The 25915-nt window shown below is 46.3% G+C and overlaps 1 long non-coding RNA gene across 1 annotated transcript in view; it reads right to left on the reverse strand.

Annotated features, from left to right (window-relative positions):
* The window catches only part of LOC130360837 (uncharacterized), a 66064-nt gene that overhangs the window by 39936 nt on the left and 213 nt on the right, over positions 1 to 25915 (reverse strand). The gene's annotated exons all lie outside the window — the stretch shown is intronic.

The following is a 25915-nucleotide window of genomic DNA, read 5'->3' on the forward strand; positions in this document are numbered from 1 at the left end:
TTCAAAATTTAGATATGTGAATAAGGAGGGCTATGTCAGATTTGGTGGATTGCGACGATCAACAGCATTTTTTTAAATGTCAATAAAAGGGTTAACGAGCGCTGAAGTGGAGTGTTTTTTTCAATAAATTTTTTTTTCAATGTGTTGTGTTTTTTATAATTGAATTTTCAGGCTAAGTAGTGGAAGGCTTTTTGCAGACAGAATCCATAACTAAGCTGGGGCCCCCAAAACCGCTACCCCAATTATTACCCCGATACCCACCACCACAGGGATTCCAGGAAGAGCTGGTACCTGTTACGCCGAGCGCTCCGGGTCCCCGCTCCTCCCCGGAGCGCTCGCTTCACTCTCCCCGCGGCAGCGCTCCGGTCACGTCCTCTGACCCGGGGCGCTGCGATTCCGCTGCCAGCCGGGATGCGATTCGCGATGCGGGTAGCGCCCGCTCGCGATGCGCACCCCGGCTCCCCTACCTGACTCGCTCTCCGTCTGTTCTGTCCCGGCGCGCGCGGCCCCGCTCCCTAGGGCGCGCGCGCGCCGGGTCTCTGCGATTTAAAGGGCCACTGCGCCGCTGATTGGCGCAGTGGTCCCAATTAGTGTGTTCACCTGTGCACTTCCCTATATCACCTCACTTCCCCTGCACTCCCTTGCCGGATCTTGTTGCCTTAGTGCCAGTGAAAGCGTTCCTTGTGTGTTCCTTGCCTGTGTTTCCAGACCTTCTGCCGTTGCCCCTGACTACGATCCTTGCTGCCTGCCCCGACCTTCTGCTACGTCCGACCTTGCTTTTGCCTACTCCCTTGTACCGCGCCTATCTTCAGCAGCCAGAGAGGTGAGCCGTTGCTAGTGGATACGACCTGGTCACTACCGCCGCAGCAAGACCATCCCGCTTTGCGGCGGGCTCTGGTGAAAACCAGTAGTGGCTTAGAACCGGTCCACTAGCACGGTCCACGCCAATCCCTCTCTGGCACAGAGGATCCACTACCTGCCAGCCGGCATCGTGACAGTAGATCCGGCCATGGATCCCGCTGAAGTTCCTCTGCCAGTTGTCGCTGACCTCACCACGGTGGTCGCCCAGCAGTCACAACAGATAGCGCAACAAGGCCAACAGCTGTCTCAACTGACCGTTATGCTACAACAGTTACTACCACAGCTTCAGCAGTCATCTCCTCCGCCAGCTCCTGCACCTCCTCCGCAGCGAGTGGCCGCTCCTGGGATACGCTTATCCTTGCCGGATAAATTTGATGGGGACTCTAAGTTTTGCCGTGGCTTTCTTTCCCAATGTTCCCTGCATCTGGAGATGATGTCGGACCTGTTTCCCACTGAAAGGTCTAAGGTGGCTTTCGTAGTCAGCCTTCTGTCCGGAAAAGCCCTGTCATGGGCCACACCGCTCTGGGACCGCAATGACCCCGTCACTGCCTCTGTACACTCCTTCTTCTCGGAAATCCGAAGTGTCTTTGAGGAACCTGCCCGAGCCTCTTCTGCTGAGACTGCCCTGTTGAACCTGGTCCAGGGTAATTCTTCCGTTGGCGAGTATGCCGTACAATTCCGTACTCTTGCTTCAGAATTGTCCTGGAATAATGAGGCCCTCTGCGCGACCTTCAAAAAAGGCCTATCCAGCAACATTAAAGATGTTCTGGCCGCACGAGAAATTCCTGCTAATCTACATGAACTTATTCACCTAGCCACTCGCATTGACATGCGTTTTTCCGAAAGGCGTCAGGAACTCCGCCAAGATATGGACTCTGTTCGCACGAGGCGTTTCTCCTCCTCGGCTCCTCTCTCCTCTGGTCCCCTGCAATCTGTTCCTGTGCCTCCCGCCGTGGAGGCTATGCAGGTCGACCGGTCTCGCCTGACACCTCAAGAGAGGACACGACGCCGTATGGAGAACCTCTGCCTGTACTGTGCTAGTACCGAACACTTCCTAAGAGATTGTCCTATCCGTCCTCCCCGCCTGGAAAGACGTACGCTGACTCCGCACAAAGGTGAGACAGTCCTTGATGTCTACTCTGCTTCTCCACGTCTTACTGTGCCTGTGCGGATGTCTGCCTCTGCCTTCTCCTTCTCTACAGTGGCCTTCTTGGACTCAGGATCTGCAGGAAATTTTATTTTGGCCTCTCTCGTCAACAGGTTCAACATCCCGGTGACCAGTCTCGCCAGACCCCTCTACATCAATTGTGTAAATAATGAAAGATTGGACTGTACCATACGTTTCCGCACGGAGCCCCTTCTTATGAGCATCGGATCTCATCATGAGAGGATTGAACTTTTGGTCCTCCCCAATTGCACCTCGGAAATTCTCCTTGGACTTCCCTGGCTTCAACTTCATTCCCCTACCCTGGATTGGTCCACTGGGGAGATCAGGAGTTGGGGGTCCTCTTGTTCCAAGAACTGTCTAAAACCGGTTCCCAGTAACCCTTGCCGTAACTCTGTGGTTCCTCCAGTAACCGGTCTCCCTAAGGCCTATATGGACTTCGCGGATGTTTTCTGCAAAAAACAAGCTGAGACTCTACCTCCTCACAGGCCTTATGATTGCCCTATCGACCTCCTCCCGGGCACTACTCCACCCCGGGGCAGAATTTATCCTCTCTCTGCCCCAGAGACTCTTGCCATGTCCGAATACGTCCAGGAGAATCTAAAAAAGGGCTTTATCCGTAAATCCTCCTCTCCTGCCGGAGCCGGATTTTTCTTTGTGTCCAAAAAAGATGGCTCCCTACGTCCTTGCATTGACTACCGCGGTCTTAATAAAATCACGGTTAAGAACCGCTACCCCTTACCCCTCATCTCTGAACTCTTTGATCGCCTCCAAGGTGCCCACATCTTCACTAAATTGGACTTAAGAGGCGCCTATAACCTCATCCGCATCAGAGAGGGGGACGAGTGGAAAACGGCATTTAACACCAGAGATGGACACTTTGAGTATCTGGTCATGCCCTTTGGACTGTGCAACGCCCCTGCCGTCTTCCAAGACTTTGTCAATGAAATTTTTCGTGATCTGTTATACTCCTGTGTTGTTGTATATCTGGACGATATCCTAATTTTTTCTGCCAATCTAGAAGAACACCGCCAGCATGTCCGTATGGTTCTTCAGAGACTTCGTGACAACCAACTCTATGCCAAAATTGAGAAATGTCTGTTTGAATGCCAATCTCTTCCTTTTCTAGGATATTTGGTCTCTGGCCAGGGACTACAGATGGATCCAGACAAACTCTCTGCCGTCTTAGATTGGCCACGCCCCTCCGGACTCCGTGCTATCCAACGCTTTTTGGGGTTCGCCAATTATTACAGGCAATTTATTCCACATTTTTCTACCATTGTGGCTCCTATCGTGGCTTTAACCAAAAAAAATGCTGATCCCAAGTCCTGGCCTCCTCAAGCAGAAGACGCCTTTAAACGACTCAAGTCTGCCTTTTCTTCGGCTCCCGTCCTCTCCAGACCTGACCCTTCCAAACCCTTCCTATTGGAGGTTGATGCCTCCTCAGTGGGAGCTGGAGCTGTTCTTCTACAAAAAAATTCTTCCGGGCATGCTGTCACTTGTGGTTTTTTCTCTAGGACCTTCTCTCCAGCGGAGAGGAACTACTCCATCGGGGATCGAGAGCTTCTAGCCATTAAATTAGCACTTGAGGAATGGAGGCATCTGCTGGAGGGATCAAGTTCTCCTGTTATTATCTACACCGACCACAAGAACCTCTCCTACCTCCAGTCTGCCCAACGGCTGAATCCTCGCCAGGCCCGGTGGTCTCTGTTCTTTGCCCGATTTAATTTTGAGATTCACTTTCGTCCTGCCGATAAGAACATTAGGGCCGATGCTCTCTCTCGTTCCTCGGATGCCTCAGAAGTTGAACTCTCTCCGCAACACATCATTCCACCTGACTGCCTGATCTCCACTTCTCCTGCCTCCATCAGGCAGACTCCTCCAGGAAAGACCTTTGTTTCTCCTCGCCAACGCCTCGGAATCCTCAAATGGGGTCACTCCTCCCATCTCGCAGGTCATGCGGGTATCAAGAAATCTGTGCAACTCATCTCCCGCTTCTATTGGTGGCCGACTCTGGAGACGGATGTTGTGGACTTTGTGCGAGCCTGCACTATCTGTGCCCGGGATAAGACTCCTCGCCAGAAGCCCGCTGGTTTTCTTCATCCTCTGCCTGTCCCCGAACAGCCTTGGTCTCTGATTGGTATGGATTTTATTACTGATTTACCCCCTTCCCGTGGCAACACTGTTATTTGGGTGGTCGTTGATCGATTCTCCAAAATGGCACATTTCATCCCTCTTCCTGGTCTTCCTTCTGCGCCTCAGTTGGCTAAACAATTTTTTGTACACATTTTTCGTCTTCACGGGTTGCCTACGCAGATTGTCTCGGATAGAGGCGTCCAATTCGTGTCTAAATTCTGGAGGGCTCTCTGTAAACAACTCAAGATTAAATTAAATTTTTCTTCTGCATATCATCCCCAGTCCAATGGACAAGTAGAAAGGATTAACCAGATCTTGGGTGATTATTTGCGACATTTTGTTTCCTCCCGCCAGGATGACTGGGCAGATCTCCTCCCATGGGCCGAATTCTCGTATAACTTCAGGGTCTCTGAGTCTTCCTCCAAATCCCCATTTTTCGTGGTGTACGGCCGTCACCCTCTTCCCCCCCTCCCTACTCCCTTGCCCTCCGGTCTGCCCGCTGTGGATGAAATTTCTCGTGACCTTTCCATCATATGGAGAGAGACCCAAAATTCTCTCTTACAGGCTTCATCACGCATGAAGAAGTTCGCGGATAAGAAAAGAAGAGCTCCCCCCGTTTTTTCCCCTGGAGACAAGGTATGGCTCTCCGCTAAATATGTCCGCTTCCGTGTCCCTAGCTACAAGTTGGGACCACGCTATCTTGGTCCTTTCAAAATTTTGTGTCAAATTAATCCTGTCTCTTATAAACTTCTTCTTCCTCCCTCTCTTCGTATCCCTAATGCCTTTCACGTCTCTCTTCTCAAACCACTCATCCTCAACCGTTTTTCTCCCAAATCTGTTCCTCCCACTCCTGTTTCTGGCTCCTCTGACATCTTCTCGGTCAAAGAAATTTTAGCTGCCAAAAAGGTCAGAGGGAAAAATTTTTTTTTAGTGGACTGGGAGGGTTGTGGTCCTGAAGAGAGATCCTGGGAACCTGAGGACAACATCCTAGACAAAAGTCTGCTCCTCAGGTTCTCAGGCTCTAGGAAGAGGGGGAGACCCAAGGGGGGGGGTACTGTTACGCCGAGCGCTCCGGGTCCCCGCTCCTCCCCGGAGCGCTCGCTTCACTCTCCCCGCGGCAGCGCTCCGGTCACGTCCTCTGACCCGGGGCGCTGCGATTCCGCTGCCAGCCGGGATGCGATTCGCGATGCGGGTAGCGCCCGCTCGCGATGCGCACCCCGGCTCCCCTACCTGACTCGCTCTCCGTCTGTTCTGTCCCGGCGCGCGCGGCCCCGCTCCCTAGGGCGCGCGCGCGCCGGGTCTCTGCGATTTAAAGGGCCACTGCGCCGCTGATTGGCGCAGTGGTCCCAATTAGTGTGTTCACCTGTGCACTTCCCTATATCACCTCACTTCCCCTGCACTCCCTTGCCGGATCTTGTTGCCTTAGTGCCAGTGAAAGCGTTCCTTGTGTGTTCCTTGCCTGTGTTTCCAGACCTTCTGCCGTTGCCCCTGACTACGATCCTTGCTGCCTGCCCCGACCTTCTGCTACGTCCGACCTTGCTTTTGCCTACTCCCTTGTACCGCGCCTATCTTCAGCAGCCAGAGAGGTGAGCCGTTGCTAGTGGATACGACCTGGTCACTACCGCCGCAGCAAGACCATCCCGCTTTGCGGCGGGCTCTGGTGAAAACCAGTAGTGGCTTAGAACCGGTCCACTAGCACGGTCCACGCCAATCCCTCTCTGGCACAGAGGATCCACTACCTGCCAGCCGGCATCGTGACAGTACCAACAGGCCTGGAGCTTCAAAAATGGCACTCCTGGGCCTAGGTGGTAACAGGCTGGCATTATTTAGGCTGGGGAGGGCCAGTATCAATAGTCCTCGCCCACTCTAGTAACGTCAGGCTGTTGCTGCTTGGTTGTATCTGTCTGAGAATGAAAAAATGAGGGAACCACACACTTTTTTTTTTATTTTTATTTATTTATATATAAAAAAAACACATAGGGTTCCCCCTATTTTCAGTATCAGCCAGATACCAACCAAGCAGCAACAGCCTGACGTTACCAGGGTGGGCATTACTGGTCCTCCCCAGCCTAAATAATGCCAGCCTGTTACCACCTAGGCCCAGGAGCGCCATTTTTGACGCTCCGGGCCTGTTGATACCGGTTCTTCCCGGCACCCCTGTGGCGGTGGGTACTGGGGTAATAATTGGAGGTTAACGCTAACTGATTTTGGTGCTAACGCTAAGCCCCAGCTTAGTAATGGATTCCGTCAATAAGACGGCTTCCACTACTAACCCTGAAAATTCAATTATAAAAAACATGACAAATTGAAAAACAAATGTATTTAAATAAAACACTCACCCACAGCCCTCGTTAACCATTTTATTGAAATAAAAATACTCTGCTCATCGTCGCAGTCCACCGAATCTGACATAGTCCTCCGCATTCACGTATCTGAAATGAGAAGAAAAGAAAAACAAGAAATAATGGTTAGTACATTTTTTGCGCTCTCCCCTGGGAAGAGCGCACATAATGCAGCGTGTTCCTTAACAGGGAGCCTCCAATTGTTGCTAAACTACAACTCGCAAAATGCATAATGTGAACAGAGATCTCTGCCCTTGGACTACTACTCCTATCATGGGACAGAGTCTGCCCTATGATGGGAGTAGTTGTAGTACCGCAGCGCTGCTGAGGGATGGCAGTTGCACATTCCCTGGCTGCGGGACTTTCAGGACTACTACTCCTATCATGGACATAATCTGCCAATGATGGGAGTTGTAGTCCAGGGGCTGAGGTGTAGATCGCACTGGGTCATTCTGCAAAGACCCGCTGCGATCCGCATTTAAGTTAACAAGCCAGCGGTACATGTGGCTACATCGCGCTCCCGGCCGACTTCTATATACACTGTCATAATTCATAATCCCCGCCAGGAGACAGGAGCTCTGATTGGTCAATAGCTATTCATCAATCAGAGCTCCTGTGTTCCGGTGGCGGGGATTATGAATTATGACTTATGAATTTAAGTTAACAAGCCGGCGGTACATGTGGCTACATCACGCTGCCCGTTGGCTTCTGTATACACTGTCATAATTCATAATCCCCGCTGCCGGAACACAGGAGCTCTGATTGGCGAATAGCTATTGACCAATCAGAGCTCCCAGCGGGGGATTATGAATTATGACAGTGTATATAGAAGCCAGCGGGCAGCGTGATGTAGCCACATGTACCACCGGCTTGTTAACTTAAATGCGGATCACAGCAGATCATTCTCTGCAGATCCGCTGCGATCTGCATTTATTAACTATAAAAACCGGCGGTACATGCGTCTACACTGCGCTGCAGAATGCGGGTCTCTGCAGAATGACCCAGTGCGATCTGCACCTCAGCCCCTGGATAAAACTCCCATCATGGGCAGAGTCTGTCCATGATGGGAGTAGTAGTCCTATAAAGTCCCGCAGCCGGGGGATGTACAAGTGCCATTCCTCAGCAGCGCCGCGGTACTACAACTACTCCCATCATGGGACAGACTCTGTTCCATGATAGGAATAGTAGTCCAAGGGCAGAGGGGCAGATTGCAGCAGATCATTCTCCAGAGATCCGCTGCTATCCGCATTTATTAACTATACAGTTCTTATCATTCATAATCCCCGCCGGGAGACAGGAGCTCTAATTGGTTAATAGCTTTTCACCAATCAGAGGTCCTGTATTCCGGCGGCTGGAATTATGAATTATGACAGTGTATACAGGAGCCGGCATACAGCGCAGTGTAGCCGCATGTGCCGCCGGCTTTTACAGTTAATAAATGCGTATCGCAGCGGGTATCTGGATAATGACCTGCTGCGATCTGCACCTCAGCCCCTCAACTCCCATCATGGGCAGAGTCTGTCCATGATGGGAGTAGCAGTCCCTACTGTCCCAAAATAGACACTTTGGTACGTGTCCTCCGAGGTGGTATATATTTGCGCAAGAAAAGTGCTTTTGCACATTTTTTTGGGTAAAAAAAAAACGCAGTTAATAAATTCAATTCTAAGTATAAAGTGCTCTATGGTAAATGTAACCGTAGACATGGCCATGAGAAATTATTGCGCAAATTTTTGTATTAAAAATACAACGAAAAAAGCTCTATATACAATGATAAATTCCCCTCAGAATGTTGATCCAGGGATGTGTTCTAACTACCATATTTGGAGTCAGGAAGGAATTTTTACCTCTAGTATGAAGGTTCTTTGCCTTCCTTTGGATCAACTCAGTAGGGACTCATTAGGGTTATAGGTATACAGTCATGGCCATAAATGTTGGCACCCCTAAATTTTTCTACAAAATGAAGAATTCCTCACAGAAAAGCATTGCAGTAACACATGTTTTGCTATAAACATGTTTATTCCCTTTGTGTGTATTGGAACTAAACCAAAAAAAGGGAGGAAAAAAAGCAAATTGGACATAATGTCACACCAAACTCTAAAAATGGGCTGTACTAAATTATTGGCACCCTTTCAAAATTGTGGAAAAATAAGATTGTTTGAAGCATGTGATGCTCTTTTAAACTCACCTGGGGAAAGTAACAGTTGTGGGCAATATAAAAATCACACCTGAAAGCAGATAAAAAAGAGAGAAGTTCACTTAGCCTTTGCATTGTGTGTCTGTGAATGCCACACGAAGCATGGACAACAAAAACAGAAGAAGAGAACTGTCTGAGGAATTGAAAACCAAAATTGTGGAAAAATGTCAACAATCTCAAGGTTACAAGAGATCTAGAATCGCCTTTGTCCACAGTGCGCAACATTATCAAGAAATTTGCAACCCCCGGCACTGTAGCTAATCTCCCTAAGCGTGGACAGAGGAAAAAAATTGATGAAAGGTGTCAACTCAATATAGTCAGGATGGTGGATAAGCAGCCCCAAACAAGTTCCAAAGATATTCAAGCTGTCCTGCAGGCTCAGGTAGTCTCAGTGTCAGCGCAAACTATCCGTCGACATTTAAATGAAATGAAAAGCTATGGCAGGAGACCCAGGAGGACCCCGCTGCTAACACAGAGACATAAAAAAAAGCAAGCCTACAATTCTTTTGGGAAAATGTCTTGTGGACAGATGAGACCAAGATAGAGCTTTTAGGTAAAGCATATCATTATACTGTTTACCAAATACGGAATGAGGCTTACATAGAAAAGAACACAGTACCTACAGTGAAATATGGTGGAGGTTCTATCATGTTTTGGGGTTGTTTTGCTGCCTCTGGCCCTGGGTGCCTTGTATGTGTGCAAGGCATCATGAAATCTGAGGATTACCAACGGATCTTGGGTCGCACTGTAAAGCCCAGTGTCAGAAAGCTGGGTTTGCATCAGAGATCTTGGGTCTTCCAGCAGGACAATGACCCCAAACATACATCAAAAAACACCCAGAAATGTATGGCAACAAAGCGCTGGAGAGTTCTGAAGTGGCCAGAAATGAGTCCAGATCTAAATACCATTGAACACTTGTGGAAAGATCTTAAAATTGCTGTTGGGAAAAGGTGCCCTTCCAATAAGAGAGACCTGGAGCAGTTTGCAAAGGAAGAGTGGTCCAACATTTTGGCTGAGAGGTGTAAGAAGCTTATTTATGGTTATAGGAAGCGACTGATTTCAGTTATTTTTCCCAAAGGGTGTGCAACCAAATATTAAGTAAAGGGTGACAATAATTTTGTCCAGCCCATTTTTGGAGTTTGGTGTGACATTATGTCCAATTTGCTTTTTTTCCTCCCTTTTTTGGTTTAGTTCCAATACACACAAAGGGAATGAACATGTGTAGAGAAAAACATATGTTACTGCAAGCCAGTGGTCGCCATGGTTACTTTGCACGTGATCGTTCATGTGGTTCTGTTGACACGCGTCACTTCCGGCTAGCTCGCGGGACCCTCCCGTGTGCCGTGGGAAGGGGGCAATGCTCAGCTGCGCGAACAGAAAGCCATCTGCCGGGTAAGTGACCGGATCCTCCGCCCACTTGTGTAAAGAGACTGTACAGTGTACATAATATTACACAACAATGTTTTTATTTGCAACATTTGTATTTACTATTATGCACATTTCCATATATTATGCTGTGCACTTTTGTATTCACCTCCGATCATCTGGTAACATCACTTATTGATTTGTTTACACACCAATTATGATTGATTAATGGGCGGTCCTGTGTGACCATAAAAACCCTCTGTGTACACCATTAGTGTTGAGCGGCATAGACCATATTCGAATTCGTGAATATTCGCGAATATATGAACGAATATTCGTCATATTCGCGAATATTCGCATATTCGTAACATTCTCTTTTTTTTTTCGCATATGCGAATATTCGCGTGTGCAAACACTAACGCGCGAAATATTCGCATATACAAAAAGTTATCATATGTGACAATTCGCATATGCGAAAATTAGCATATGCGTATTTTCGCATATGCGAAAAGTCGCACACCGGTCTCACACAGTAGTATTAGAGCCTTATTACACCACATAAGCTGGAAGCAGAGAGGGATGATCACTGTGATGTGTACTGTGAAAAAAATAAATAAATAAATAAATAAATAAAAAAAACCAATATTCGTAATTACGAATATATAACGCTATATTTGCGAATATTCGCGAATTCGCGAATATGCGATATTCGCGAATAAAATTCGAATTGCGAATATTCGCGAGCAACACTATACACCATTTGTTGCTTGATAAAGACAGCGAGAGGCTGTTGAAACGTAGCTCACGGTGGAGTGAAATAAAAGACATCACTTTGCACAAAACCATGGGAGTGCCACTGTTTCTTTTTTGATATATTCAGACGGACCTCTTACCAAGGTTTACAGCAGGAGGCATATCTCTCTCTCTCCCTCTCTCTCTCTCTCTCTCTCTCTCTGTCTCTGTCTCTCTCTCTCTCTCCCTCTCTCTCATGTGGAATTATATACATAACAAAAAAGTGTGAAACTGAAAATATGTCATATTCTAGGTTCTTCAAAGTAGCCACCTTTTGCTTTTATTACTGCTTTGCACACTCTTGGCATTCTCTTGATGAGCTTCAAGAGGTAGTCACCTGAAATGGTTTTCACTTCACAGGTGTGCTGGTGTGGAGGAGGAGGTGTGATGGTGTGGGGGTGCTTTGCTCGTGACACTGTTGGGGATATATTAAAAATTGAAGGCATACAGAACCAGCATGGCTACCACAGCATCTTTCAGCGGCATGCTATTCCATCCGGTTTGCGTTTAGTCGGAACATCATTTATTTTTTAACAGGACAATGATCCCAAACACACCTCCAGGCTGTGTAAGGGCTATCTGACCAAGAAGGGGAGTGATGGGGTGCTGCGCCAGATGACCTGGCCTCCATAGTCACCAGACCTGAACCCAATGAAGGCAAAAAGGGCAAACAAGTGCTAAGCGCCGGGAGGGAGTCTTGCACGGGACGGGACAGGAGAGAAGTGGCGGTACGGTGTTTCTTGTCCACCAGAAATACAGTAGTGTAGGTTGTAGGCTCCAAACACATTAGCAGGTGGTATCGCTGGGTGCTGAGGGGTTTGCGTGTGCTAACTGATACAGTAGCATGCGGGAGGCAGGGGTGGGGATGCTGGGGGTTTGCGCATGCTAAGTAACATGGCGGCCAGGGGGGTTGTGCTGGGGAGTTTGCACGTGCTAACTAAGTAGCGGGCTCAGATTAGAGGGGGAGGGGCGGAGAGGAGGGGGTTTTCTCTTGCGTCTAACAGGAAGTAGGACCTAAGTAAGGGGCGTTGCAGCATCCTGAACAGTGCCCCCAACAAGAGGGAGCTCTAGATGAGTGCCTATCCCGCTTATAGGTGGCGCCAACCCTGGGAGAAAGTATTTATTGTAGACAGAGAAAAGTGAAGTAAAGAGGAGATGGCATGGTAGCACTGGGGTTGTAATATAGCTGCTTTCTTCAGGATGTAAATGTGTGTGGGGGCAGGGAGAGGGCATGGCAGACCTGGAGTGCAGGGAAGAGAACAAAGCTGGGGAAGTACTGTGAGGCTAGGTTTCCACTTTTTTTTTTTTTTTTATACTGCCACTGCAGTTTTTGAGCCAAAGACAGAAGTGTATTCAAAAGGAATAGGACATATAAAGGAAGGACTTATACTTCTCCTCCATTATGGATCCACTTCTGACTTTGACTCAAAAACTGCAGTGACAGTATTCCAAAAACTGCCAGAAAAAAAAACAAGTGGAAACTTAGCCTGAAAGTGGACAGAAGCTGAGGAAGTACTGTGAAAGTAGATGGAAGTACTCTGAAAGCTGGGGAAGTACTGTGAGCCCTGCACTGTGAACTGCATACCATCCAGCTTTTCCAGTCTCCTGAAGAGCTCCAATATGACTGGTTTACTTGACAAATATTCCCTCCAGTAGACTGGAAAAGCTGGGTGGCAGGTAGTACACAGTGCAGAGCTCATAGTATTCCCTCAGATTTCCAATCTAGTAAAGAGAATATGAAGGATATTTATCAAAACCTGTGTATAGGAATAATGCTGTAGTTGTCCATAGAAACCAAACTGGTAGCTTATTCCATTTTCAAAACAGCCTCTGAGATAAATGAAGCAATCTGATTTGTTGCTATGGGCAACTGCACCACTGTTCATGCAGTCACATATACAGGGCCGGATCATCATTGGCGCTCCTGGAGCACCTGCTCCGGGCCACCGGGCCCGTAGGGGGCCCCGTCACATGCGGGACATCCCTGCGGGCTGCTCAGTAGCGGATCGGGGAGGGGGACTGTTTTAAAGTGGCCGCAGAGTAGCCCGGCCGCGGCCACTTTAAAACAGTTACCAGCGGCGGCTCCTGTGGGCCCGGACTCCTCCTGCTTTTTCTATTTTTCATGTGACGAGTGACGTCTCCTGCGGCTCCTCTGCACAGCGTCAGGGACGCCACTCCTCATTTCCTGCAGCCGCGGCAGCTACAGGACACAGTTTTCTTCATTACACCCCAACGTTGCAGGAAATAAGGAGTGACGTCCTTGGCGCCGTGTAGAGGAGCCGCAGGAGACGTCACTCATCACTGCCCACAAGACCCGACGCATTACCTGAGCCTGCAGAGCGCGGCCAGGTAAGGAAATATGAAAAATAGAAGGAAGAGGGGGGAGCAATGAGCAGAGGAGGATTATGAGTGGGGGAGGATGATGAGGCAGAGGGTGGTAATGATTAGCATGGGGGGAATGATTGGCAGGGAGGTAATGAAGAATGGGGGGGTAATGATGAGCAGGGGGAGTAATGATGAGCAGGGGGAGGGTAATGATGAGCAGGGAGAGGGTAATGATGAGCAGGGGGGTGGAATGATGAGCAGGGGGGTGGAATGATGAGCAGGGGGGTGGAATGATGAGCAGGGAGGGAATGAAGAGCAGGGGAGAATGATGAGCAGCTGGGGGAATGACGAGCAGGGGGGAATGATGAGCAGGGGGGGAATACTGAGCAGACAAAAACACGGGAAAGGATGCGGGGGTAAATATGGCACAGGGGCTGATAAAAGGGGGAGAAAGGAGGGGGGGCAAACTGAGGATCAAGGGAATCAAAGTTGGGGGGATGATGAGGCATATAGTTCAGAGCTTCCAAGTCATTTATTTTACATTTACTTTTTTCCCTCAAATTTTCCTGTGAAAATGAGGGTGTGTGTTATATGCCAGTGCGTGTTATACGCAGATAAATACTGTCATTCCCCCTCCCCCCCCCACCCCCTCACATTCAGCAGGACATCCCTGTGTCCTGAAAGATCTTTTTGGGACACAAGAATGTCCCGGTTACCTTTCTGCAGCACCACGTTAGGCCATAGCAGTAGATCATGACCCCGGACCAGAGGAGCGGTGGTCAGAGCACTGAAGTGGGGCAGTACACAGACATACAGTCTCCAGCCATGCACTGTATATGGCTGGAGGCTGTATGTCTGTGGGGGACACTGCCAATGTAATGTGGGGAGACTACAACCTAATGCGGGGGAACTGCAACCTACTGTGGGGGAACTGTCACGCCCCCTCTCATAGACTTGCATTGAGGGGGCGGGGCGTGACGTCACACAGGGGCGGAGTCGTAATGTCACGATCTTCCGTTCCCGTGGTCGGGAGCCAGAACCTCCAGCGCTGCTGGCAGCAGATACAGGTGGGTGCTGCATGCTATATTGCGGGGGTCCCCAGCGGCGGAGCCCCCGCGATCAGGCATCTTATCCCCTATCCTTTGGATGCGGGGGGTCACGGCCATGCCCTTTGTGATGTCACACCACGCCCCCTCAATGCAAGTCTATGGGAGGGGGCGTGGCTGCCGCCACGCCCCCTCCCATAGACTTGCATTGAAGGGGCGTGGTCGTGACATCACGACCCCCGCAGCCCGCACCCAGCGTTCGGAACAAAATGTTACGAACACTGGGGCAGTGAAGTACCCCTTTAAGGCCTACACAAGAAAGTAAAAAGTGTTTTATGTCAAGCAATAAGACTTTCATTATTTTTAAAGGACAACTGCAGCGGCATTACAGCGCCCCGCCTCCTCCCCGTCCCCATACAGTTCTATGGGGGATGCGGGGAGGCACGAATGCTGCCTCCCCGACTCTTCCATAGAGATGTATGGAGGAGGCGTGCCGGCTGCAACGTCATGCTGCGGCTGGCACGCCCCCTGCACGGGAGAGCCGCGGCCCCGTACAGGAGGTCGCCGGGGGCCCCAGCGTTCGGACCCCCGCGATCAAACACTTATCCCCTATCTTGAGTATAGGGGATAAGTGTTTGTAACGCTGCAGATGTCCTTTAAGGTACGACCATAAGGAATAGAGGAGCCACAGATCTTCGGCAGGTCATTTTGCACTTCTGTCTCTTGTTGCGGACCTTAAAGGGGTACTCCTGTGGAAAACTTTTTTTTTTAAATCAATTGGTGCCAGAAAGTTAAACAGATTTGTAAATTAGAAAAAAAATGTGTGCAGCTCACAAGCAGGTATTCAAGGTTATTGTGGTTAAACGATTGATCCCCACCAATCCAAATGAATAAAAATTCAAACAAAGATTAACCACACCTCAAGAATACCACCCTAGGGTACACAGTGAATAATTGTTTGAGACAGATAGTTTTGGAAAGAATGCAGATTTTATTAAAACAGCATTAAATCAATAAAAAACCTAAAAGGTTAAAAATATCAGAGCAATGTTATCTTATCATTGGGCCCTATTGACAGAATTAAATAATATATAGCAACCACCTAATATAGGATATTCTGTAGATATTAACCTCTTAAGGACGCAGGGCGTATGGATACGCCCTGCATCCCGAGTCCTTAAGGACGCAGGGCGTATCCATACGCCCGTGGGAATTCCGGCCCCCACCGCTAGCCGGTTGGGGACCGGAGCCGGATGCCTGCTGAAATCGTTCAGCAGGCATCCCGGCATATCGCCCAGGGGGGTCATTATGCCCCCCATGTCGGCGATCGCCGCAGATCGCTGGACAATTCAGTCCAGCGATCTGCGGCGATTCCGGGTCAATCGGGTCTCCAGTGACCCGGTGACCCGGAATTACTGGCTGTTCGGGGCCGTTTCTGACGGCCCCGAACAGCCAGAGCCTGCAGGGGTGAGGTGGCACTGGTGCCACCTCACGATCGCCCTGATTCGTCGGCCGGATTACCGGGGCGCCTGCTGCGGGCGTCACTCCGGCACCCGCTCCGTCCCTCTTCCGGAGGGCGTGAGCGGGTGCGGGAAGACGACCCCCGGTGCTGGGGACCCCGATCCCCGGCGTCCATGTTGGGATCGGGGCCCCAGGAGCGACGGCGGCGGCGAGGGACAGTCCTGTGATGGAGCAGCAGCAGGAGGTGAGTTACAGCCTCCTGCTGTTGCTTAGCAACAGCTCCCAGCATGCAAAAAGGGCATGCTGGGAGCTGTAGTTATGCAACAGCAGGAGGCAGACCACCACAACTCCCAGCATTCCCTTATGGGCATGCTGGGACTTATGGTTTTGCAACAGCTGGAGGCACATTTTTTCTATGGAAAAGTGTACCTTCAGCTGTTGTATAACTACAACTCCCAGCTTGCACAAACAGCTAAAGTGCATGCTGGGAGTTGTAGTGGTGCATCTGCTGGTTGCATAACTACAACTCCCAGCATGCCTGTCGGTGACTGCTGAGAGTTGTAGTTTTGCAACAGCTGAAGGCACACTGGTTGTGAAACTTAGAGTTTTTTTTTTTTTACCTAACTCAGTGTTTCACGACCGGTGTGCATCCAGCTGTTGCAAACTACAACTCCCAGCAGTCACCTTACACCATGCACCGTACATGCTGGGAGTTGTAGTTTTGCAACAGCTGGAGGCACACTGGTTTTGAAACACTGAGTAAGGTCACAAACTCCGTGATACATAACCAGTGTGCCTACAGCTGTTGCAAAACGAAAACTCTCAGCATGTACAGTCTGTCAGTGCATGCTGGGAGTTGTAGTTATGCAACAGCTGGATGTCCCCCCCAATGTGAATGTACAGGGTACACTCACATGGGCGGAGGCTTACAGTAAGTATCGGGCTGCAAGTTTGAGCTGCAGCAAATTTTCTGCAACAGCTCAAACTGCCAGCGAGAAACTACTGTGAACCCCCCGCCCGTGCGACTGTACCCTAAAAACACTACACTACACTAACACAAAAAATAAAATAAAAAGTAAAAAACACTACATATACACATACCCCTACACAGCCCCCCTCCCCTCCCCAATAAAAATGAAAAATGTCTGGTACGCCACGGTTTCCAAAACGGAGCCTCCAGCTGTTGCAAAACAACAACTCCCAGTATTGTCGGACAGCCGTTGACTGTCCAGGCATGCTGGGAGTTTTGCAACAGCTGGAGGCACCCTGTTTGGGAATCACTGGCGTAGAATACCCCTATGTCCACCCCTATGCGATCCCTAATTTAGGCCTCAAATGCGCATGGCGCTCTCACTTTGGAGCCCTGTCGTATTTCAAGGCAACAGTTAAGGGTCACATATGGGGTATCGCCGTACTCGCGAGAAATTGGGCTTCAAATTTTGGGGGGTATTTTCTGCTTTTACCCTTTTTAAAAATGTAAAGTTTTTGGGAAAAGAAGCATTTTAGGTAAAAATTTTTTTTATTTTTTTTACATATGCAATAGTCGTGAAACGCCTGTGGGGTATTAAGGTTCACTTAACCCCTTGTTACATTCCCCGAGGGCTCTAGTTTCCAAAATGGTATGCCATGTGGTTTTTTTTTGCGGTCCTGGCACCATAGGGGCTTCCTAAATGCGGCATGCCCCCAGAGCAAAATTTGCTTTCAAAAAGCCAAATGTGACTCCTTCTCTTCTGAGACCTGTAGTGCGCCGACAGAGCTCTTTTCACCCCCATATGGGGTGTTTTCTGAATCGGGAAAAATTGGGCTTCAAATTTTGGGGGGTAGTTTCTGCTTTAACCCTTTGTATAAATGTAAATTTTTTGGGAAACCAAGCATTTTAGGTAAATTTTTTTATTTTTTTTTACATATGCAAAAGTCGCGAAACACCTGTAGGGTATTAAGGTTCACTTTACCCCTTGTTACGTTCCCCGAGGGGTCTAGTTTCCAAAATGGTATGCCATGTGGTTTTTTTTTTTGCTGTCCTGGCACCATAGGGGCTTCCTAAATGCGGCATGCCCCCAGAGCAAAATTTCCTTCAAAAAAGCCAAATGTGACTCCTTCTCTTCTGAGACCTGTAGTGCGCCAGCAGAGCACTTTTCACCCCCATATGGGGTGTTTTCTGAATCGGGAGAAATTGGGCTTCAAATTTTGGGGGGTATTTTCTGCTATTACCCTTTTTAAAAATGTAAAACCTTAGGGAAACCAAGCATTTTAGGTAAAAAAATTTTTATTTTTTTTTTACATATGCAAAAGTCGTGAATCACCTGTGGGGTATTAAGGTTCACATTACCCCTTGTTACGTTCCCCGAGGGGTCTAGTTTCCAAAATGGTATGCCATGTGGGGTTTTTTGCAGTTCTGGCACCATAGGGGCTTCCTAAAGGTGACATGCCCCCCAAAAACCATTTGACGCTCCTTCCCTTCTGAGCCCTCTACTGCGCCCGCTGAACAATTAACATAGACATATGAGGTATGTGCTTACTCGAGAGAAATTGGGTTTCAAATTCAAGTAAAAATTTTCTCCTTTTTACCCCTTGCAAAAATTCAAAAATTGGGTCTACAAGAACATGCGAGTGTAAAAAATGAAGATTGTGTATTTTCTCCTTCACTTTGCTGCTATTCCTGTGAAACCCGTAAAGGGTTAAGACGCTTACTGAATGTCATTTTGAATACTTTCGGGGGTGCAGTTTTTATAATGGGGTCATTTATGGGGTATTTCTAATATGAAGACCCTTCAAATCTACTTCAAACCTGAACTGGTCCCTGAAAAAAAGCGAGTTTCAAAATTTTGTGAAAAATTGGAAAATTGCTGCGGAACTTTGAAGCCCTCTGGTGTCTTCCAAAAGTAAAAACTCATCAATTTTATGATGCAAATATAAAGTAGACATATTGTATATGTGAATTAAAAAAAAAAATATTTTGAATATCTATTTTCCTTACAAGCAGAGAGCTTCAAAGTTAGAAAAATGCAAAATTTTCAAATTTTTCATTAAATGTTGGGATTTTTCACCAAGAAAGGATGCAAGTTACCAAAAAATTTTACCACTACGTTAAAGTAGAATATGTCACGAAAAAACAATCTCGGAATCAGATTGATAACTAAAAGCATTCCAGAGTTATTAATGTTTCAAGTGACAGTGGTCAGATTTGCAAAAAATGGCCGAGTCCTTAAGGTGAAAAAGGGCTCAGTCCTTAAGGGGTTAAAAGTAAATGCTATTTTTTGGGGCTAAATTCCAGCTTTGAATTATTTGGTTTTCTTTGAGAGACTCGCTATGGCACCGACACTTGCCGTTGTACCAATCACGGCGGTTGTCGGTTCCAGGTCAGGTCTCTCATATTTGTTCTCCGGATTTTTAGAATTGGGGCAATGTTTTTTGTAATTTTTGACAAGAGTATGTTATGATGACTGATTCACAATTATGCATTCACACGCATTTTATTTCTTTATTATTATCATTATTCTTATTTTCACTCACCATCTATTTCATATATATTCCCATTCTTTTTTTTCTTTTATTTTCTTTTATTTTCAATTCAGGATCATTTATACTTCTATGTGTTTTTCATTTCTATCTTCAACTATCTTTTTTTCACCTTGGTATTACTATCATCTCATACTGTCACATAAGCTCATTTGTTCATTCACAGACACCCACTACTATTCTTTCATCCAAAATCTTTATATTTACCATCAATTTATTTTTTCACTGGTCGCACATATTTAATAATTCAACACCATCTCACACTACCTTTATACCCCTTGGTTTCATTCATTCCAGTTCACACCATATCACTCATTTTTATTGTCATACTGATATTCATCCATTTGATCACATACATTCATTCTAATTTTTTTCTCTTTTTTCTTAGTTTTTCTTACAAAACTAATTTAATCCTATTCACACACTTACACATAGTATATTTTTCTCCCATAAATGTATATATTTTTTATCCACAAACATGTTCATCTTGACTCCAATTCACACCTTAGATGTCTCCATGCGTTACTTGTGTTGGAGTGTTGGCCACATTCAGTACCTGTCTCTTTAACACATCAGTTCTTTTCTGTGTGAAGGTTTTAACATGTGAAACCCAAAAAATTGCCAGATTTGACAATTCTATTATAACACTAATAAATGTATATAGGATTATATTTCCGAATCTGTTTTACATTGAATATCTAAGCGATACAGTATGATTAAGGGATAACAATTATTCATCCAATAGCAGACTTAAATTTGGTGTTCCAAGTTTGTCCACTTACCAGGTTTTTGCCGTCAAGTTCACTCCACAGGTTCTTTCTGTCCCATCAATTAAGAACACATGTGCACCCACCATATAAAGGCTGCACATTCATTATTTCCCACATTTGCCTACTGAGGAAGGGGTCATTTTAGCACCCTGAAACGCGTCTAGGCCGATACCTAATCTGAACAGAGCACGATTCACACGCACCACCCAGACTGAAGCTGGCCCGGAACTTTGTGTACCACTTGCTGCATTCATCAAATTTCCTCTTCTACTAAGCGCATTACCAACTTGCTGCCTGCAATACTAGAACCCAGCTACGATCTCTCCAACGAGGGTCCGATATACATCCAGGTATTTGCCGATACCACGGACCGCTCCCGAGAGAGTCTCCTGCCGGAGCCCTTTATCCATCTAGGCTCTCATGCCGGGATCGCTGCAGCTAATATAAGATTCCATCCATCGGCCCAACGCAGTACGGGACCAGCAGCCAGGGTGAGATTGAACTTTGCATTTGTTTAAAAACTGTGGGCAGCATTCTCTACATCAGTCCATCAAGTGACTTTGCCTTTTTTATTACAAGTGCCGGACTATCAGCCTCTTTCCACCATAAGTGCCGGACTAATAGTCAATTCCGGATTACTGCTACATGCCGCTGAAAAATTGCATTTACTTCTAATATCTACAGAATATCTTATATTAGGTGGCTGCTATATATTTAATTCTGTCATTAGGGCCCAATGACAGTTTAAGATAACATTGCTCTGATATTTTTAACCTTTTAGGTTTTTTATTGATTTAATGCTGTTTTAATAAAATCTGCATTCTTTTCAAAACTATCTGTCTCAAACAATTATTCACTGTATACCCTAGGGTGATATTCTTAAGATTTGTAAATTACTTCTATTAAAAAATCTTAATGCTTCCAGTACTTATCAGCTGCTGCATACTACAGAGGAAATTCTTATCTTTTTGGATTTCTCTGATGTCATGACCACAGTGCTCTCTGCTGACCTCTGCTGTCCATTTTAGGAACTGTCCAGAGCAGCACATGTTTGCTATGGGGATTTTCTCCTGCTCTGGACAGTTCCAAAAATGGACAGCAGAGGTCAGCAGTGGTCGTGACATCAGAGAAATCCAAAAAGAAAAGCATTTCTTTTGTAGTATATAGCCCCTAAAAAGTACTGGAAGGATTAAGATTTTTAAATAGAAGTCATTTACAAATCTGTTTAACTTTCTGGCACCAGTTGATTTAAAAAATAAAAAAAAAGTTATCCACAGGAGTACCCCTTTAACCCCTTAACGACGCAGGACGTATATTTACGTCCTGCGCCGGCTCCCGCGATATGAAGCGGGATCGCGCCGCGATCCCGCATCATATCGCGTGGGTCCCGGCGCTAATCAACGGCCGGGACCCGCGGCTAATACCACACATCGCCGATCGCGGCGATGTGCGGTATTAACCCTTTAGAAGCGGCGGTCAAAGCTGACCGCCGCTTCTAAAGTGAAAGTGAAAGTGACCCGGCTGCTCAGTCGGGCTGTTCGGGACCGCCGCGGTGAAATCGCGGCGTCCCGAACAGCTGATCGGACACCGGGAGGGCTCTTACCTGCCTCCCCGGTGTCCGATCGACGAATGACTGCTCCGTGCCTGAGATCCAGGCAGGAGCAGTCAAGCGCCGATAATGCTGATCACAGGCGTGTTAATGCACGCCAGTGATCAGCATTAGAGATCAGTGTGTGCAGTGTTATAGGTCCCTATGGGACCTATAACACTGCAAAAAAAATGTTAAAAAAAAGTGTTAATAAAGGTCATTTAACCCCTTCCCTAATAAAAGTTTGAATCACCCCCCTTTTCCCATAAAAAAAATAAAACAGTGTAAAAAAAATAAAAAATAAACATATGTGGTATCGCCGCGTGCGTAAATGTCCGAACTATAAAAATATATCATTAATTAAGCCGTACGGTCAATGGCGTACGCGCAAAAAAATTCCAAAGTCCAAAAAAGCGTATTTTGGTCACTTTTTATATCATTAAAAAATGAATAAAAAGTGATCAAAAAGTCCGATCAAAACAAAAATCATACCGATAAAAACTTCAGATCACGGCGCAAAAAATGAGTCCTCACACCGCCCCGTACGTGGAAAAATAAAAAAGTTATAGGGGTCAGAAGATGACATTTTTAAACGTATAAATTTTCCTGCATGTAGTTATGATTTTTTCCAGAAGTGCGACAAAATCAAACCTATATAAGTAGGGTATCATTTTAACCGTATGGACCTACAGAATAATGATAAGGTGTAATTTTTACCGAAATATGCACTGCGTAGAAACGAAAGCCCCCAAAAGTTACAAAATGGCGTTTTTTTTTCGATTTTGTCGCACAATGATTTTTTTTTCCGTTTCGCCGTGCATTTTTGGGTAAAATGACTAATGTCACTGCAAAGTAGAATTGGCGACGCAAAAAATAAGCCATAATATGGATTTTTAGGTGGAAAATTGAAAGGGTTATGATTTTTAAAAGGTAAGGAGGAAAAAACGAAAGTGCAAAAACGGAAAAACCCTGAGTCCTTAAGGGGTTAAAAATCCGGTTACGCTCACTTTTCATAGAACACTTTTACTTTCGACAAGCACAGTCCCATAACAGCTCTGGGAATGCATTACTTGGCAATGCATATTAGTAGATGCAAACTGTGATTAGATACAAGTGCAGAGTAGGCTGAACTAAATGTTTAACACTACACAAAGAATATCAAGACGACAAGGAAAATTTATCAACAGCCCAAAGCAACTGTTCCACCTGGGGACATTACTGTACAATGGCTGCAGTTTCCAGGGACCTCTCTGAGATATAATGTCGATTTGGGATCTTTTATTGCTAATTGACATTTTTTACAGGCCCCCAGACGGCTGTACATAGCGCTGATTGGGAGAGCGGCAAAACGCATTTACAATTCCAATGTTTGAGTGTTACCAGATGGACCCATATATCTCAGGCACCCAAGTTAAAAAGTTAATGAAGAAAATAAACTTAACATAAAGACTACGAGGAAATACAGAGCAGACCAAATGTGTTTACACGTACAATGGAATGAATCAAGTGAAGTATCTTCAAAGGTGTTAAGCTGAAATGAATAATTGAAGTTCGTCTGACAACGTATTAAATAGCCATAAAATAAAGTAACTGACTCCACTAGAAATCAATGGAGAATTTGACTGGATATGTTAAGTATAATATTAACTGTGTTGGGAAGAATAAAAACGTGCCCATGCATTATACAGTGGGTATAACTGAGTGACCTCGACAAATGGCGAGGACCATATGAGCTATACAGTAGTTATACACTCTCCGGCCCCTTTATTAGGTTCCTCTGTTGCATCTTAAAGAGGTACTCCGGTAAAAAAATAAATTCAAATCAACTAGTGCCAGAAAGTTATACAGATTTGTAAATTACTTCTATTAAAAAATCTTAACCCTTCCAGTACTTATCAGCAGCAGTATGCTCAGGAGGAAGTTGTTTAGCTCTTTCCATTCTGATCACAGTGCTCTCTGCTGACACCTCTGTCCATGTCAGGAACTGTCAGGAGCAGGATAGGTTTTCCATGGGGATTTGCTCCTACTCTGGACTGTTCCTGACATGGAGAGAGATGTAAGCAGAGAGCACTGTGGTAAGGCTAGAAAGAACTGCACAAATTCCTCTGGAGTATACAGCAGCTGTTAAGTACTGGAAGGATTACAATTTTTAAATAAAAGTAATTTACAAATCTGTTTAACTTTCTGGCACCAGTTGATTTAAAAACATTTGTTTTCCACCGGAGTACCCCTTTAGCACAAATAGCTAATCAGCCAGACACATGGCAGCAACTCAATTCATTTAGTCTTGTGGACGTGGTCAGGACAACTTCAAATCGAGCATCAAAATGGGGAAGAAAGGAAATTTAAGAGACTTTGAATGTGGCATGGTTGTTGGTGCCAAACAGGCTGGTCTGAGTATTTCAGAAGCTGCTGATCTACTGGGATTTTTATGCCTAAATAGAATGGTCGGGAAAAGAGAAAATATCTAGTGAGCAGAGCAGCAGCTGTGTGGGAAATATGCCTAGGTGAAGTAAGAGGAGAATGGGCAGACTGGCATAAGGTGACAGAAAGGCAACAGTAACTCAAATACTCTGTTGTGGCAAACAAGGTGTGCAGAATACCAGCTCTGAACATGCAATACATCCAACCTTGAAGCAGATGGGCTCCAGTGGCAGAAGACCACACTGGGTGCCACCTCATTCAGCTATGAACAGTAAACTTAGACTAGTTCTCACAGGCACCAAAATTGGATAGTAGAAAACTGGAAGAACATTGTCTAGTCTGATGATTCCAGCTTTAAGTGAATCAGAATTTGGAGTAAAGAACATGAAAGCATGGATCCATCCTGCCTTGTATCAATGGTTCAGGCTGCTGGTGGTGTAATGGTGGGGAAGACATTTACTTGGCCCACTTTGTGCCCCCTAGTACCAATTAAGCATCATCAAAATATGACAGCCTACCTGAGTACTGTTGGGTACCATGTTCATCCCTTTATGACCACAATAGACCAATTTGATGGCTACTTCCAGCAGGATAATGCACCATGTCACAAAGCTCACATCATTTCATACATGACAATGAAGTCACTGGACTCCAATGGCCTCCAGAGTAGTGTTGCTCGCGAATATTCGCAATTCAAATTTTAATCGGGAATATCGCATATTCGGGAATTCACGAATATTGTGAATATAACCCTATATATTCGTAATTACAAATATTCGTGTTTTTTTCCGCATATGCGAAAATATTTGCACATATGCGAAAATGTATGCGCATATGCGCATATTCGCGAATATTGAGTCCTCCCTTATTTAATGGTATAGGGAACTGTGACTGGTGCATTAACTCAATAGGCCCATTGTGGTCTATGGGGATCTCATGGCATGTAAAATGGTAAGACAAGCAGCACCGTCTTGGCAGCACAGTGAATGGGTGACCACCACTGGTTTGAGTACTGGGGTGGGACAGAGTGTTACAGTGTTGTGGTTAAACTTTACTTTCCTGGAAAAGCTGCTGAGTTGCCCATAGCAACCGATCAGATAGCTTCTTTCATTTTTGACAAGGCCTCTGCATAATCAAAGAAGAGATCTGATTGGTTGCTATGGACAACTCAGCAGCTTTTTCTGGAAAAGTTTCTGAGTTGCCCATAGCAACCAATCAGATTACTTCCTTCATTTTTCAGAGGCCTTTTCAAAAATGAAAGAAGCAATCTGATTGGTTGCTATGGGCAACTGCAGAACTCCTCCTCTACACTGGTTTTGATGAATCTCCCCCATAGAGGGAGATTTATAAAAACCTGTCCAGAGGAACATTTTTGAGTTGCCCATAGCAACCAATCAGTTTGCTTCCTTCATTTTGCAGAGGCCTTGTGAAAAATGAAAGAAGCGATCTGATTTGCTATGGGCAACTCAGCTGCTTTTCCAGTAAAGTAAAGATAAACCACAACATTGTAACACTCTGTCCCACCCTGGGACTTGACCCCGTGGTGGTCTCCCATCCACTGTGCTGCCAAGACAGACCTGCTTATCTTACTGTTTTGCATGGTGTGAGATCCCCATAGATCACAATGGGCCTATTGGTTTCAGTGGGCAAAAAATCAGAGTTAATGCACCAGTCACAGTTCCCTATACCATTAACCCCTTCCCGCAGAATGTCATATATAAACGCCGAGTTGTGCAGTGCGTTCGCGCATCCCGACGTTTATAAATGACATTCAGTTAACCCGGCGATGCGCAGCATCGCACGGGTTAACTGGCAGAAGTCCCGCTGTTTCCAGCAGGGGACAACTTCTGCTTCACCCCCCAGGACCATCCATTGATGGTCCTGGTCAGCGATCACTGTGATTGGTCCCTGTGGACCAATCACAGTG

The sequence above is a fragment of the Hyla sarda genome, chromosome 3 (assembly GCF_029499605.1).
Source record: "Hyla sarda isolate aHylSar1 chromosome 3, aHylSar1.hap1, whole genome shotgun sequence".
Lineage (NCBI taxonomy): Eukaryota > Metazoa > Chordata > Amphibia > Anura > Hylidae > Hyla > Hyla sarda.